Source organism: Podarcis tiliguerta, assembly GCF_965153285.1.
Source record: "Podarcis tiliguerta genome assembly, chromosome: 6".
Classification (NCBI taxonomy): domain Eukaryota; kingdom Metazoa; phylum Chordata; class Lepidosauria; order Squamata; family Lacertidae; genus Podarcis; species Podarcis tiliguerta.
Window position 1 is genome coordinate 7,927,817 of NC_139539.1, and position 15,530 is coordinate 7,943,346.

At 43.5% G+C, this 15,530-nt stretch overlaps 1 protein-coding gene across 2 annotated transcripts in view; it reads left to right on the plus strand.

Moving 5' to 3' along the window:
• PTK6 (protein tyrosine kinase 6) overlaps positions 1–15,530 on the plus strand; it is a 736,207-nt gene that overhangs the window by 290,498 nt on the left and 430,179 nt on the right. The gene's annotated exons all lie outside the window — the stretch shown is intronic.

A 15,530-nucleotide genomic window follows, 5' to 3' on the forward strand; every position in this document is an offset into this window, starting at 1 on the left:
AGGCAAGTCTTCCTCGCAGAAGCAGACTTCAGGACAACATGAAGATCACGCCTTGCAACCCCTCCAACACAGTGCAGATAAGAAGCGTGAAATTTCATAAGAAGGTGTGGCGGCAACTCCCGAGATCAGAAGTCCCACAGGAGTTGCGAAAGCAAGAAGACTCCACTTGTGAGAGGGGCTTCACTTTATGAGGGAGGTTAAAACTGAGCTAAGGGCTGCTGGGCTCCATAGCTGAAAGAAGTTTGTGACTTCTGCACTTTGCAATCAGCAGGGAAGCTTTAGCGTTCACCCCACTTCTTGTGACGAAATCTGCTTCTCTCTAGCCTATCCACTCGCAGATGGATGTCTCTCTTTTGCTAACCTTGTCCCAAGTCCAGAGCTGCTTGCCTCGATTTTGCCTGACGGACTTCCTTTCAGCTTCCAACCCAGATCCATTTTTGACCGTTGCCACTTGAAATGTCCTGCATCCCCCCACTCCCACCCATTATATTAAAAGTTGGAAATGTTCAAATAGGGAAAGGCTAGGAGGGAGAATAGATGTGCAAAGCTAGGAGGGAGAATTTCCAGGGGCCTTATCAAAATGTTTGGTGTTGTTCAGAGAAGGGCGCTGTCTTTCTGCTGACAGCAGATTCACATTGCGGGCTTCTCCCAAGACTTGTGTCTTCCAGAGATTCGGCATGGTCTGAGCTGTTTCAAAATCCACTTTACGGGAAACAGTGGGGGAATACCCCAGTTCCCATTTTCTTTGCTAGCCTTCACTCTCAAATATACATATTCAGATGACAGTATGAAATTGCAACACGGGTGAGTTTGGCAGTTTCCAACTGTGATATGTGAAGACGGCTCTGATACTCTCTTGGTTAGCATAGACATTTTCAGATCTTGCCACCCAGCAAGTAAAGTCAGTTTAGTAGCCCAGAAGGTTCACAACATAAAAAGCCAGGAGAAAGCAGGCCCTTGTTCTGCTTTTTAATATTTCCTATGGTGCGGATTTTCATGAGATCGCCCTAAACAGGAAGTGATGTAGTGAATGTACAAATGAGAGCAGCCCAGATAAAGAGTTATGTTAATCTGCTGCAACAAAGCCAAGAGACTCTTAGAACATTTTAAAGATTAATAGATTTATTGTGGCATGTGTTTTGGGAGGCAAAATTACATTCAGTTAGAGAAATCTTAGCCAATTAATCATAGGAGCTTTAATCTGCATAAATGTGCACGCAAATAAAAAAAACAGAAGTTCTGAAGAATAAAAACTCTATCAAATAATGCACGAGTAATCACCATCTCAGAAGAAGCAGTAGTTACTCTTTGGTGAGACAGAAGGAGAAATAACCTGTCAGCAAAAGAATTTGTAATTTTCCTTAAAAGAAGACATTTTTCTACTTATAAAAACCTCCCTTGATGGGGGGGGGGGCGGCTTTTAAATATTTGTTGATTAGCATTTCCAAGCAGTGTGCATAAACACAAACCATACACAAGATAAAGCAAGAAAAAATCAGCACAAACCCAAACATTACCCTAATACTTATTCGTTTAAGGCATTGAAATGTAATCACTATTTAAAAATTGCACCAGTATGGAATGTGTATACATACATACACAGACAAGCCAGCAACTAATATGATTGAGAGAACAAAATGTTTTGGAAACTGTAAGAATAAACACATATTGAAAGTATACATGAGTCAACTGACTGAAAGAAATACCTTTCAGCCACAATGAAACCATAGGTTGAACTCGGGTTCAAGTAGATTGACATCAGCCATAAGTTGTTATGAGAGTTGTGATTCAGGCTTCCAGTACAGCAGTTTAAGGTGATCTGTAATGGAAAGTATGATACGGAAATGGAAATGCCCCCATTCCACTGATTTGTCTATACTGCCCTATCAGATTTGTGCTCATTGATCTGCCTTGCACAGGGACAGTCTTGTTTGTCTCATGCAAACCGTACAGGGGCACTGCTGATAGCAAGTGGTGGCATGCATCAGGTTGCAGGAACAGGTGCCTAGATTTTTATTCGGTCCTCTAATGGTGAACTGAACCTAAAACCTGTCTGTGCAAACACATCCCAAGCGTTCCCATTCCCTGAGCCACTTTTTTTTTAATATCAATGTTTGTTTGTTAACTTAAAGGAGAAAGAGAGGAAGCAAATTTACAACTGCCAAGGATTTTTGACATAAGGAATAATGGCATTAAAGGCACAGTGCAAGTTTATGGTGTTGGTGGCATTGCAGTTGAAATCCAACCTGAGACATATTCATTATGAGAATGTTAGGAGGGTCAAATAAGAAGTCTTCTCCTTCATCCTAGAATCTTCTGGTTCTGATAATTGAGTTTCTGGGAGGATGTTTTTTGGGCAGAGTTAATACTGAATATAAATACGCTGTATTTATTTGTTGCAGTCTAGTTGTTGACCCTCCATAGGCACAATATTATGTGCCTTATAGTAAGTCTAAAGGGAGACAAACACAATCTTTTGATAACTCATTAACCAAGCTTATATTTTTAGTTCCGAGATAATGCCACTCATAACCTCTCCCCACTGCTGAAATACCCTAGAAAACTCATTTTATATGAGTGTGTGCTTCTCAGGCTAGCATTCAGCTTTGGCCCACAAAGGCATGCCAAGCAATGTGTATAGCTCCGCGCTCCCAAATTTTTGCCAAGAGAAGATTGCACAACATAATATTCATATGCAAATGCTAACAAGCTAATCCACCATCTCAGTAGGTTTGGCAGGCGATACTGATATACTGACCATCTGTGATGGCAGCACATCATATTTTTATTGTGAAAGAAAATGTCTAAATATAAACCTCCATTGGATAAGTTGAGACATCTAATACCTAAATGGTAGTAGTAGTAGTTAGCATGCATGTAGCACTTTGGAATGGTCAAAGTGCTTTGCATAGATTACCGTGGTTAGCCTTACAAGAATCCTGTAAGGTACCTTTGATTTATCCCTATTTCAACTCCATGTTTTTTTTAAAAAAATGGTTGTCATTCAGCACTGGGAGGTGCCATAAAGATGGTTTCTCTTGCACAAGCAACATGGGCTGTTCTGGACTGCAGCCCCGTTGTTTTGAATGTGATCCACTTTTAGATGTCATTCCAATGAGAAACCGCATTCCAATGAACATTCACAAATCACACGTTGCCACCTCATTGACATGTGACTAGAGAGCATAAGGACCTCTGTTGACTCATTTGTGTGTTGTGCATTAGGGCCTCTTTCTCTTGTAGATGCTGACCAATGCCCCTACTTATTTTTAGAAATATTTCACCCTCTCCTATAACCAGAGTCAAGCAATAAAGCTGATAAGCAGTAGATTCAGGAGAGAGACATAAGAGAGTATTTCTTTCCACGGTGCATATTTAACTCGTGGAAATGCCACAAGATGGGGTGATGAATTTAAAACAGATTATGCAAACTCTGTTTTGTTGGCCCTGGATAGCTAAATTGAAGCTCCATTTAGCATCTCTGAATACCAAGTTTTTTTGGGTGGGGAGAACAGAACAGAACAGAGAGAGGGGCTGTTGTCTTCATGCTTGGCTTGTGGGCTTTCCAGAACCATCCAGGTGCCCAGTGTTGCGAACAGTGGACTAGATTGTCTGATGCAGCAGATTTATTTCATTCTTATGTAAAAATTCAGCTCATTTCCTTGAAATCTAGCTACTGAGCTCTTGCAAAACCTACCCCAATTGCCAGTAACATTGTTCAGCACCTTAAATGAAGGCAGGCATATCTGATCTGATCAGCAAAGAGTAACAAGGCATTGATCGGGGGGTTAATAAAATAATTTAAATTAGTAAAGGAATTATTCTAACTTTGCTATTCTATATAGTGTGTTGCCTGCACTGGCAATCTTTGAGGTACCTCCTGATTTAATGATTCTAGGAACAGAATCACAGGTTGTCTTTCTCCAAAAGAGATTGCATCTTCTCCAGTGTGCTCCGTTACATGTCATAAGCCTGCGATTAAATTATTTCATAGATACCATCAGATAATGTATACAGTATTAAAACATAACTTGCCAGTTGCGTGTCCCAGCCACATAGCTGGACAGAAAGAGAAATATCTCCCTTTGTTGTTATGAGGAATGCTGCACCTGAATGCTTATATTTACCTATGGAACAATATTTTTAACAGGAAGCCAAAAATGGGACTGTTTAAAGGGGGGGAAATGTATAGGAAAATAGATAGGAAAGCAGAATAGTGACTGTTAAGAAGCCTGCTTGTCGATAATGTGTCTCTGTGTACGCACCATTTGCTTCTCATCAAGGCTGTGAATTATTGTATGAGAAAGAATCTGCATTTCCCCTCTGGTGTTCTGCAAGAGAAGAGGGAGGGACAGAAGCCATAAGAGAAATCAGTCGGGGGCGATGATGAAAGAAGAACAGGCATTGCCCACAAGTGTAGACTCTAGGAAGAGAGGCAGCTTGCTTTCCTGCTCATGGAAATCTCTAGGCACAACTTTGCGAATGTGCTCACAGCTCTGTGTGGGGAGAGGGCCACTGACAATTCCTACAAAAGCCCCCTTGAGAAATACCCCGTCACCCCACACATTCTGGCCAAAGGGTAAGCCCCAATGGAAGAGAGAGAGGCCTTGGATTATTTTTTTGCCCTGACTATAAAGAGCTGCAGAGATGACCCCCAACTTAGAAAGCTTTAACAGAGGGTTTGTGCCATATAACTTCCTGGCGGTTTCTGCCTGAAGCCAATACAGCATTAGCTGCCAAATTATGCATACAGTACCACCATCTGTATGTAAGTCTTAATATACGCCTCAACAGAAACACATGGGCAGAGTTGTCACTGAGGTGGTAACACCTGTGGTTTGGGATGTGCCACTTCAGTCTTTAGGTGGAAGCTCATATTCTGAGAGGAGGAGAAACCCATTTATTACTACCGATGGAAGTCAAGCCCACAGGTTCTGCAAGCATTGGGACCAGCCTTATACCAAGCCAGGCCACAGGTCTACCTAGGTCAGTGCTGTTGACAAAGATTGGCAGCAGCTCTCCAAGATTTCAGGCCAGACACTCTCCCAGCCCTTCCTGGAAATGCCAGGGGTTTGACCCTAGATCTTCTACATGCATGTGGTCTGCTACTGATTAACAACCCTTCCCCTCAGCCTAAGCCCATTGCCTGTCACAAACCTGAGTTGCAGCAGGGGGGAAACCCAAGAGCCCTCAAGAAACTTGCAAGGGGAACACAGCAAGGAGAACCTGCCTATCCTATTTCCTAGGACAGACTTCCATTCAGCAAAAGCTTTGCAGGGCTGATTTGTTTGGGAAAGAGATGTTTGCTTGCCCTTCCTGTGCTAACATTTGCACATATTTTGAAACCCACCCATGTATCTAGAGAATTTGGAGGCGACTCTCAGCACTTGATGGTGACATTATTAGTCCTCCTAAAACCGTTAGGGAAAATTACCCTTCTACAGCAAGACAGCAGCCTATGCAGCTGTTCACATGAGGTGCCAATATGCACTGGTAGGGCAGGGGGCATCTACACTGTGACTGAAATGCATTGAACTGGCCGGCTGAGTCTGTTGATCTGTTGATTGGATGGGGATGTGTATGTATACATACTGCCGGCAGTTGTTAACACATCCATGGTTGCCCTCGAGTGTAGCTGGACCAGGGCAAGAGGGTCCTATGCTATCTGAATAGCTACATCATTTACAACTTCTTCACCAGTCTCTTATGATCAGAAACCTTTGCATGTGGAGCACAGGATGTATCACAGACTAACTGCTATTGGAGCGCATTTTTCATGGTGGCATCCGTCCGTTACTACCAGGGGTATCCAACAAGGTGCCCCTCCAGATATTGCTGGACATCATCATCCCTGACCATTGGCCAAGTTGGCTAGGAGTTGGAGTCCAGCAACATCTGGAATTTGACACATTGACAACTACTCCTGAGTTATTAGGCAATCCGAGTGAGATGGCTTACTGGTTGATGTAATATACGGTAATGACTATGTTTTATGGATTGTGATGGATTTCCGAGCAGAGTAAAATTGCTGTTCTATTAGGTTTGCCCACCAAGGGGGTTCCCTCAGCCCTCTTCTATTGCACGCTGTTCACCGCACACACTCAACCAAGCATCCAATCTGGAGTCGTCATTTTGACAGCGAAGACGGCTAATCTGCTTCCTTTCGTTTGCTCTGTTGCCTTGGCTTTCTTGCACATTCGTTCCTGCTCCAAAGAATATTTCATAATGCCTTTGGTACTGACGTACAATTTTAAGACATTTTTTGTATTGTATCGAATGGGACACACTTTATCTTGTATTATATAGCAATTGGAAACTTTATTATTTTCCCTTTGTTGAATGTGTAACTTTTACTGTAAATTTCAAAAGAAAAAAAAAGGAAGAAGAAAAAAAAAAGTATGGACTATTTCCTTCCATTTTATTCCATCCTTTCTCAAGTCAGAGTACAATAATGTTGGGGCTTTGGAGTGAAGGGCAAGTATACACCAACAAGAACAAGTGGGGGGGGGGGATAATAAAACATTATCAAATTAAAATGCAGCTTTCACTTGTTTAACCCTGACCGTTAAGGTCAACCTAAACAAGAAAGTCTTAGGGCCAAACAACAAAGGATAAAGGAAGCAGCCTTATACGTAGTCATGGGCTCATCTAACTTAGTGTTGTCTGCACTGACTGGCAGGTGGTCTCCAGGGAGATGCTAAGGATTGAATTTAGGACCTCCTGTATGCAAAACAGATGTTCTACCCACTAAGCTATGGCCGTTCTCCAAGCATAACAAGGCAGAATGGTTTGTGGGTTTTTTTCACTGCCAGGGGTAGGGACATTTTCATTTAATCAGGGCAAAGACTGGGAACAAGGGACAAGATGCCAGTACCCCGTAGTTCCCTCCTTCAGATGGGGGAAAGGAATACAAACCACACATTTTAAAATTGCTTTTAGCTTAGAGAAAAGGCAAGTGAGAGGAAACGTGAGAGTGGTGTGTCAAATTACACTTGGGTGTGAAAAAAGTGGACAGAGCAAAGTTTCGCTCTCTCTTAAGACTAGAACACATGGATTTCCAATGAAATGACTTCTTCCCACAATGCGTGGAATTTTCTCCCACAAGAAGTAGTGATGGCCACCAACTTGGAGGACTTTAAAAGAAGGTTGGGTTCATTCATGGAGGAGAAGGTTATCAGAGGCTACTAGATGATGGCTATGTTCTTCCTTCACTGCTGGAGGTGGGAATGCTTCCGAATACCAAGTGGGGGCTGTTGAACTCAGGTCCTGTCAGAAAGCCACAAGGGCAACAGTGATGGAAAGGCCAAACAGAGAGGCCTGGAGAGCAGCATTTGGTCCCCATCCTGAGGCTCACCATCCTTGGCCAAGAGTACTGGTAGACAAACTATTTCAGCTGAAGACCCACATTCCCTCATCGCTAAACCTCTGAGTGCCACATGCCAGTGATGGATGGAGGCAACAAAGATTGTAGATGAGGTCACCCACACACTCTCTCTCTCACACATGCAAACATCTATGTGTCTCTACGCAGATGCATACACACGTGTAGGCATGAGGATACGCCCCCCTGTGCTGCAATTGGAGCTAAACAGCTTAAAAGTTCTGACGGTCATGCCTTTTCAGCTTCCAGCATCCCATATTCACATGTGTCCTGACAGTGTGCCAGAGAAACGTGCTAAGTTCCCAGAAGTTTGTGTTAGAAAATGGCAATAAAGGCTAGAGAATTCTCTTTGTGAGGCCAAGAGCGCTGGGCCTAGTAAGTCTGTAGTGTTTCAAGACAGTTGGAACAGAGGGCTTGGCTTCCAAACATACATAGGCAATATGAGTCTGTCTAGTTGAAACAGATAATCCAGGATATTTGCAACACCCTGCAGTGAGTGGAATGGAGCTCACCCTACAGACACTGTAGACCCTATAGACTAGTACACTTTGTGGAGCACTCAAGCATTCTTTTCAACAAATCAAGAAGAGAGTGAAACAGTAGGGGGTCTCTCTCTCTCTCTCTCTGTTCTAATACTATGTAGAAAGATGGAGAATCATGTTTAAAAGTCAGGAAAAATAAGGAAGGAAGGAAGGAAGGAAGGAACGAACGAACGAACGAACAAACAAACAAACAAACAAACAAACAGGAAGGATCTCTGATGGGGTGGAAGAACAGGGCAGCTTAAGGAGACATCGGGTGGTACATAAAATGAGGCCAGAACTGCAGGTCTCACACCTCTTCTCTATAACCACAGAATGTAAACCAGTCAGCACCACGGACAGCTAAGTGTTTTAAGAGACGTGGATTATCCCAATGGGTCTTGGCCTGCACTTATTCATGAACAGTAGAAGGTCAAGCAGTTACTGCTGTAGGAATGTAAGAAGAGCTGTACTGGATCAGACCAAAGGGACCATCTGCTCTAGCCTCCTTTTCCAACCGTGGCCAACCGGATGCCTAATAGGAAGCCCACAAGCAGGCTATGAATGTAACTGTCAAACTCAATGGGGTTAGGTCTGAGTGGACCTTCGCAGGGAATTCTAATTAGAGTTAGCCTTGGTGAAAATTGAAGCAGGTACATTCTTATTCTGGATAGGCTGTGCCTATCACGGGCTCTGGCACAACCCACTGTGACCTCCAATATATAAACCCTAAGGAAATGCTGCCTTCCATAGAAAAGGGTTGCCCACCTCTGCTTGGAGAGCAATAGAGAAGAATTCCTTCTCCCATCACATGATTGCTTGTTGATCAGTCATCCCAGCACCTCCTTTGGGAAATTCACTCCCAATAGAAAGCCACTCTGAATTTTTCTGAATTTAACACTGCAACCTCCCCTTTTACAATAGCTCAAGTTCAGCTGTAGGCAATTCCTCAAATTCTGTAATTGCTATCATTTTTTTTTTTTTAAAAAATGTAATAAAACAGTTTTGGGGGGGAAATACCCAGTGGATATTTTCAAATATGTTATGGTTCTGTATTTGGACTGCCAGCTGTCTTATAGCAACGAAGGGCTGGATTCAGCTAATAATAATAATAATAATTTATTATTTGTACCCCGCCCATCTGGCTGGGCTTCCCCAGCCACTCTGGGTGGCTTCCAAAAAAAAATATTAAATACTCTAATACATCAAACATTAAAAACTTCCCTGAACAGGGCTGCCTTCAGATGTCTTCTAAAAGTCTGGTAGTTGTTGTTCTCTTTGACATCTGGTGGGAGGGTGTTCCACAGGGAGGGCGCCACCACCGAGAAGGCCCTCTGCCTGGTTCCCTGTAACTTGGCTTCTCGCAGTGAGGGACCCGTCAGAAGGCCCTCGGAACTGGACCTCAGTGTCCGGGCAGAACGATGGGAGTGGAGACGCTCCTTCAGGTATACAGGACCGAGGCCGTTTAGGGCTTTAAAGGTCAGCACCAATACTTTGAATTGTGCTCGGAAACGTAATGGGTCACGCTTGCAGAAACCCACACAATTATTTCAACTAGGGCAACTGGGCTTTTCTCACCTTCTCCTCCCCTCATGTGCCCCCATGCACCCCAAATTAGAGAATCCCAGAATAGCATGCAGAAGGAGGAGGGGTGGGGGGTAGTTTCATCAGGTGAGAAGAAATGCTTGAGCTGACAGAGCACTCTGCTTAGCACTGAATTCCTCTAATAGGAAACTCCCTTATGCCAGATCAGACCATTAGTCCCTGTAGCTCAGTATTGTCTACACTAGGCTTCCTCAACCTTGGCCCTCCAGATGTCTTGAGACTACAGTTCCCATCATCTCTGACCACTGGTCCTGCTAGCTAGGGACCATGGGAGTTGTAGGTTGAATCCTGACAAGACAGAAGTACTGTTTTTGGGGGATAGGAGGCGGGCAGGTGTAGAGGACTCCCTGGTCCTGAATGGGGTAACTGTGCCCCTGAAGGACCAGGTGCACAGCCTGGGAGTCATTCTGGACTCACAGCTGTCCATGGAGGCACAGGTCAATTCTGTGTCCAGGGCAGCTGTTTATCAGCTCCATCTGGTACGCAGGCTGAGACCCTACCTGCCCACACACTGTCTCGCCAGAGTGGTGCATGCTCCAGTTATCTCTCGCTTGGACTACTGCAATGCACTCTATGTGGGGCTACCTTTGAAGGTGACCTGGAAACTACAACTAATTCAGAATGCGGCAGCTAGACTGATGACTGGCAGCGGCCACCGAGACCATATAACACCAGTCTTGAAAGACCTACACTGGCTCCCAGTACGTTTCCGAGCACAATTCAAAGTGTTGGTGCTGATCTTTAAAGCCCTAAACAGCCTCGGTCCAGTATACCTGAAGGAGCGTCTCCACCTCCATTGTTATGCCCAGACGCTGAGGTCCAGCACCGAGGGCTTTCTGGCGCCAAGTTACAGGGAACCAGACAGAGGACCTTCTTGGTAGTGGCACCCGCCCTGTGGAACACCCTCCCACCAGATGTCAAAGAGAAAAATAACTACCAAACTTTCAGAAGACATCTGAAAGTTTAGGGAAGCTTTTAATGTTTAATAGTTTATTGTATTTTAGTGTTTTGTTGGAAGCCGCCCAGAGTGGCTGGGGAAACCCAGCCAGATGGCCAAAAACACCTGGAGGGCGGAGGTTGAGGAAGCCTAGTCTACACTGACCAGCAGCGATTCTCTAGGCTTTCAAACTGTGAGTCTTTCCCAGTCCTACCTGGAGATGCCGGGGATTGAACTCTGGGAATCTCTACCACTGTCCTATGGCAGATAGAGTTTGCAGTGACTTACAAATCCCTGCACAATGAGAGCAAAAGAGTGCCTAGAAATGTGTGTGTGTGTAAATACATGATCTACTTCTTCGGTGATGCCTTGTAGCCGAGTAAGATTGTCTTCCATGAACACGGACTTAACAGTGAGTCCGTAAGTGACTGTGGAGGCCAATTATGGATCCACAAGTCCTTCCACAGTGGGGACATTGGTGGGAGTTGATCACAGTGAGGGTTTCCTCTTAGCACATTTCTCCCTTTCAGTCCTGAGTTCGAGCGTCTTCAGAGCCTATGACACCTTTGGTAAAGGCTGTTCTCTAACTGGAGCACTCGCAGGCCAGTGTTTCCCAGTTGTCTGTGATTATAGGATGATTATAGTAATTCAACAGTAAGAGTTGTTGAAATGAATTAGTTTATTAATAATTAAAGGTAAAGGTAAAGGGACCCCTGACCGTTAGGTCCAGTCGCAGATAGATTATTTGATATAATAATAATAATAATAATAATAATAATAATAATAATAATAATAATAATAATTTTTTATTTGTACCCCGCCCATCTGGCTGGGTTTCCCCAGCCACTCTGGGCGGCTTACAACAAAGATGAAAAATACACTAAAATGTCACATATTAAAAACTTCGCTGATGTCTTCTGAATGTCAGGTAGTTGTTTATCGCTTTGACATCTGGTGGGAGGGCGTTCCACAGGGTGGGCGCCACTACCGAGAAGGCCCTCTGCCTGGTTCCCTGTAACTTGGCCTCTCACAGTGAGGGAACCTCCAGAAGGCCCTCGGAGCTGGACCTCAGTGTTTTTTATTATGTGGACAAACATATATTTTTTTTAATTTTTCTTACTTTTTCTGGATTTCAGTATTGGCTTAACAGTCATTAATACAAAACAAGTGCAACAACCACCTCAAATAAAAGCAGTAGGCTGTTTTATAAAAGCAGACAAAAATAAAATGTGGTAGGCAAAAAAACCTCATCTAAAGGTTGGAGAGAAGACTATAGGCTTGACAGCAGCAAAGCGGTCTGTTTAAATGGACAATTTAATTACAGAAACAACGATGATGTAAAGAAAGACCGTGTTGGAATGCACTTCATAGTATCTCAGATTCTGATGGTCTCTTTGTTGCTAAGGAGCAAGATAAAATTCCTGACAGCAGGGGGCAGCAAAACCCATTCCTAAAAGTCTACTCTAGATTGTTAGGAGACTAACTTCTGTTGCAGCTCAACTTTAACTGGGACCAAACAACCACCCTTTATTTATTATTACACACACACAGCACTTTTTTTGATGACCTCCCTCCACAAATCAGCTTACAATCTGCATTAAAAACCAAGACCCACTTACAACAAAATATAAAAAAGCAAAATGCAGTACAACTAAACAATAAACCAGCACAGAAGGTAGCACAGAAATATTACATAAAACAAAATACAGATCTTGAGACATTATTAAAACATAAAAAAGCAACATGAATTTAAAATGGCAGCAATAAAGCGGTCTAATTTGGGAATGTTACCCGTCGGGGCTTGTTTAACTTCTAAGGGAAGATAACACTGGTCAACAACAAATTTGTTGTCTGCATTTTTTCAGTTGATTTAGGATGAATTTGATGCGCTGAATCCAAAAATCACATTGGTTTTGCTAAATCAGGTCAAGTTTTTGAGTTATGGCCACATGTCTTTTTTACATTTTTGTTCACATGTACGCTTGTGTGGAGCATTTTAGAAGAAGTTGGTGGGGGTAAAATGCCATGTCGAATAATTGTTTTGATTGGAAATGATTATTTTAATGACAAGAAGCATTCAGGTCCGATAGTTCTGCGTGATTATGTCGAAAAGGGATCAGTTTGAAGTCATAAAACCTCGAAATCTTCCATAAATTGGTGCGGCAAAGCATAAAGTTATTTTGGTATTAAACTTGGTGACCAGGATAAAGCTTGGGCGCCACACATGGTGTGCAAGGCATACACCGAGACTCTGCGTGGGTGGACCAATGGCAAGAGGAGTCTGAACTTTGAAATTCCCATGGTTTGGAGGGAGCCGACAAACCATGTCACTGACTGCTACTTCTGCGCTGTTGATGTGACTGGGATAAACAGAAAGAACCGGAGCAGCCTCAAGTATCCTGATCTTCAATCAGCATGTCGTCCTGCAGCTAATTGTGATGAAATTCCAGTGCCTATCTTCGGAGAACTTTCTGACATTAGTGACGAAGATGCCTCCAGTGTTGAAGGACATGAAGAAGAAGAAGTGGTTCTTGAAGATGATGCTCCACATCCATTTTCCCAAAAGGAGTTGAATGATCTAGTTCGCGACCTCAGCTTGTCAAAGGACTCTGCCGAACTGTTGGCATCCAGATTGAAGGAAAAAAACCTCCTCTCTGACAGTGCTCGCATCTGTGCTGGAGTCTGTGCTGGAGAAAATTGGTTATGATCAGCATAAGTGGTTTATTTGTGTTGAACTGAAGATGGTGAACTTTTTGTTGGGACAACAGTCTGGCTTCACCAAGTACCCATGTTTTCTGTGCATGTGGGATAGTAGGAACCGTGCTCAGCATTACACAAAGAAGGACTGGCCTGTGCGGGAGGAATTGGTGCCTTGCAGAGAAAGGAACGCCATCAACGACCCTCTGGTGGACAGAGACAGAATACTCTTCCCACCGCTGCACATCAAGCTTGGCTTAATCAAGCAGTTCACCAAGGCTCTGGACAAGGATGGTGACTGCTTCACTTACTTGTGCCAGACTTTTCCAGGATTGACCATGGAGAAGTTGAAAGCTGGCATCTTTGACGGTCCTCAGATCCATCAGCTCATCAGAGATCCAGAGTTCGGAAACTCAATGAACGAAGTGGAACTGGAAGCGTGGAAGGCATTTATTCTGGTAGTGAAGAACTTTCTTGGCAACAATAAGGCCAGAAACTATGCAGAACTTGTCAACAACATGCCGACTGCTTTCAGAAACCTGGGCTGCAACATGAGCGTCAAGATGCACTACCTATTTTCACATATGGACCGGTTTCCTGAGAACCTGGGTTCAATGAGTGACGAGCAAGGGGAGAGAGTCCATCAGGACATGAAAGAGATAGAGACCAGGTATCAGGGTTGCTGGGATGCAGTCATGATGGCTGACTACTGTTGGACTCTGAAGAGAGACCTCCCTGCCGCTGAGCATTCCAGGAGTTCCAAGAAACGGAAGTTCAAGCCCTGAAGTTTGAAAAATGGTGAAGCAACATGCAATTTACGTGTACTTACCTTTATCAATGCCCACCATTCAGTTTACAGTAATCAATGTTTCTATCAGGTAATCAATATATGTTGTTGGAAAAACATTTTTTTCTCTTAAAAACATATTTAGGATGATATGTGTTGACAAAAATCAGCTGATAATGCCACAAAAATGTAATCGATTTTGTCACAAGATCTGATTTTTTTCAAATCAACATAACACAAAAACCTGCCATTTCCTGATTCAGCAGTGCAAAAATACCCTAAATCAGTTGTAGAAATCTAGACAACATTCAAAAAGTAAAAAATTGTTGCCCAGTGTTATCCTTTGAAATGTGCACTTCTCCAAATTTCATAATGCAGTTCTCCAACCAAACATTGTGTGCAAAAATGCATATATTATGCATAAAATTGTGAAAATAACGTGCAAAAATGCACACGGGGAAATGGCTTGCAAGCTGGAACATGGGGGAAATAGAGGCACACATGCTCATGAAGGATAGGGGTGGCAACATTTGGTGTTGCCGCGTAACACCGCTGGTGTGAATGACTCGCGTAACATAGTGGTAAATCGATCAAAAAGCCACACTACCTGCAATGTAATGCAAAAAGGAATGTTATAAACTGGGACAGAATTGCCAGCATTATTTAATCAGGACAACACATGCAATGATCTCGACGTCTGAATTTGTGAAATGACAAAATTCTGACCTCTAAAGCAACCCTAAACTTGTTGTTGTTGTTTAGTCGTTTAGTCGTGTCCAACTCTTCGTGACCCCATGGACCAGAGCATGCCAGGCACTCATATCTTCCACTGCCTCCTGCAGTTTGTTCAAACTCATGCTGGTAGCTTCGAGAACACTGTCCAACCATCTCGTCCTCTGTCATCCCCTTCTCCTTGTGCCCTCCATCTTTCCCCACATCAGGGTCTTTTCCAGGGAGTCTTCTCTTCTCGTGAGGTGGCCAAAGTATTGGAGCCTCAGCTTCATGATCTGTCCTTCCAGTGAGCACTCAGGGCTGATTTCCTTCAGAATGGAGAGGTTTGGTCTTCTTGCAGTCCATGGGACTCTCAAGAGTCTCCTCCAACACCATAATTCAAAAGCATCAATTCTTCGCCGATCAGCCTTCTTGATGGTCCAGTTCTCCCTTCCATACATCACTACTGGGAAAACCCTAAACTAATATCCCATTATAGGAAGAATCTGGTGCATAGTGTCGAGGATGCAGCCTTATTCTTCAGTTCCCCCATCTCATACCACATAGTTAACAAGCCAGTGCTAACTGGGAAAACACAGAATAAAAGTGAGAGAAAACCACTGTGTGATGACTGAGGATGAGGAGATATATCAGCTTGAGCAGAGCGAAAGATTCAGTGACTCAGATCACGCAGCAACTTCAGTGCTGACATATGCAGAAGTCATCAAAATCAGCTTGCTCTGCCGCTGACCTTGATAAATCATTGCAGGAAAATAGGATGGCGGTTTCCTATTGAAGAAGAAACGAGCCCCTTGCTATTTGCTGCTAAAGAGTGAGAACAGCTAAGAAGCTGCATTCCAAATGTGTGTACAAAGAAATGGAAATCTTGAT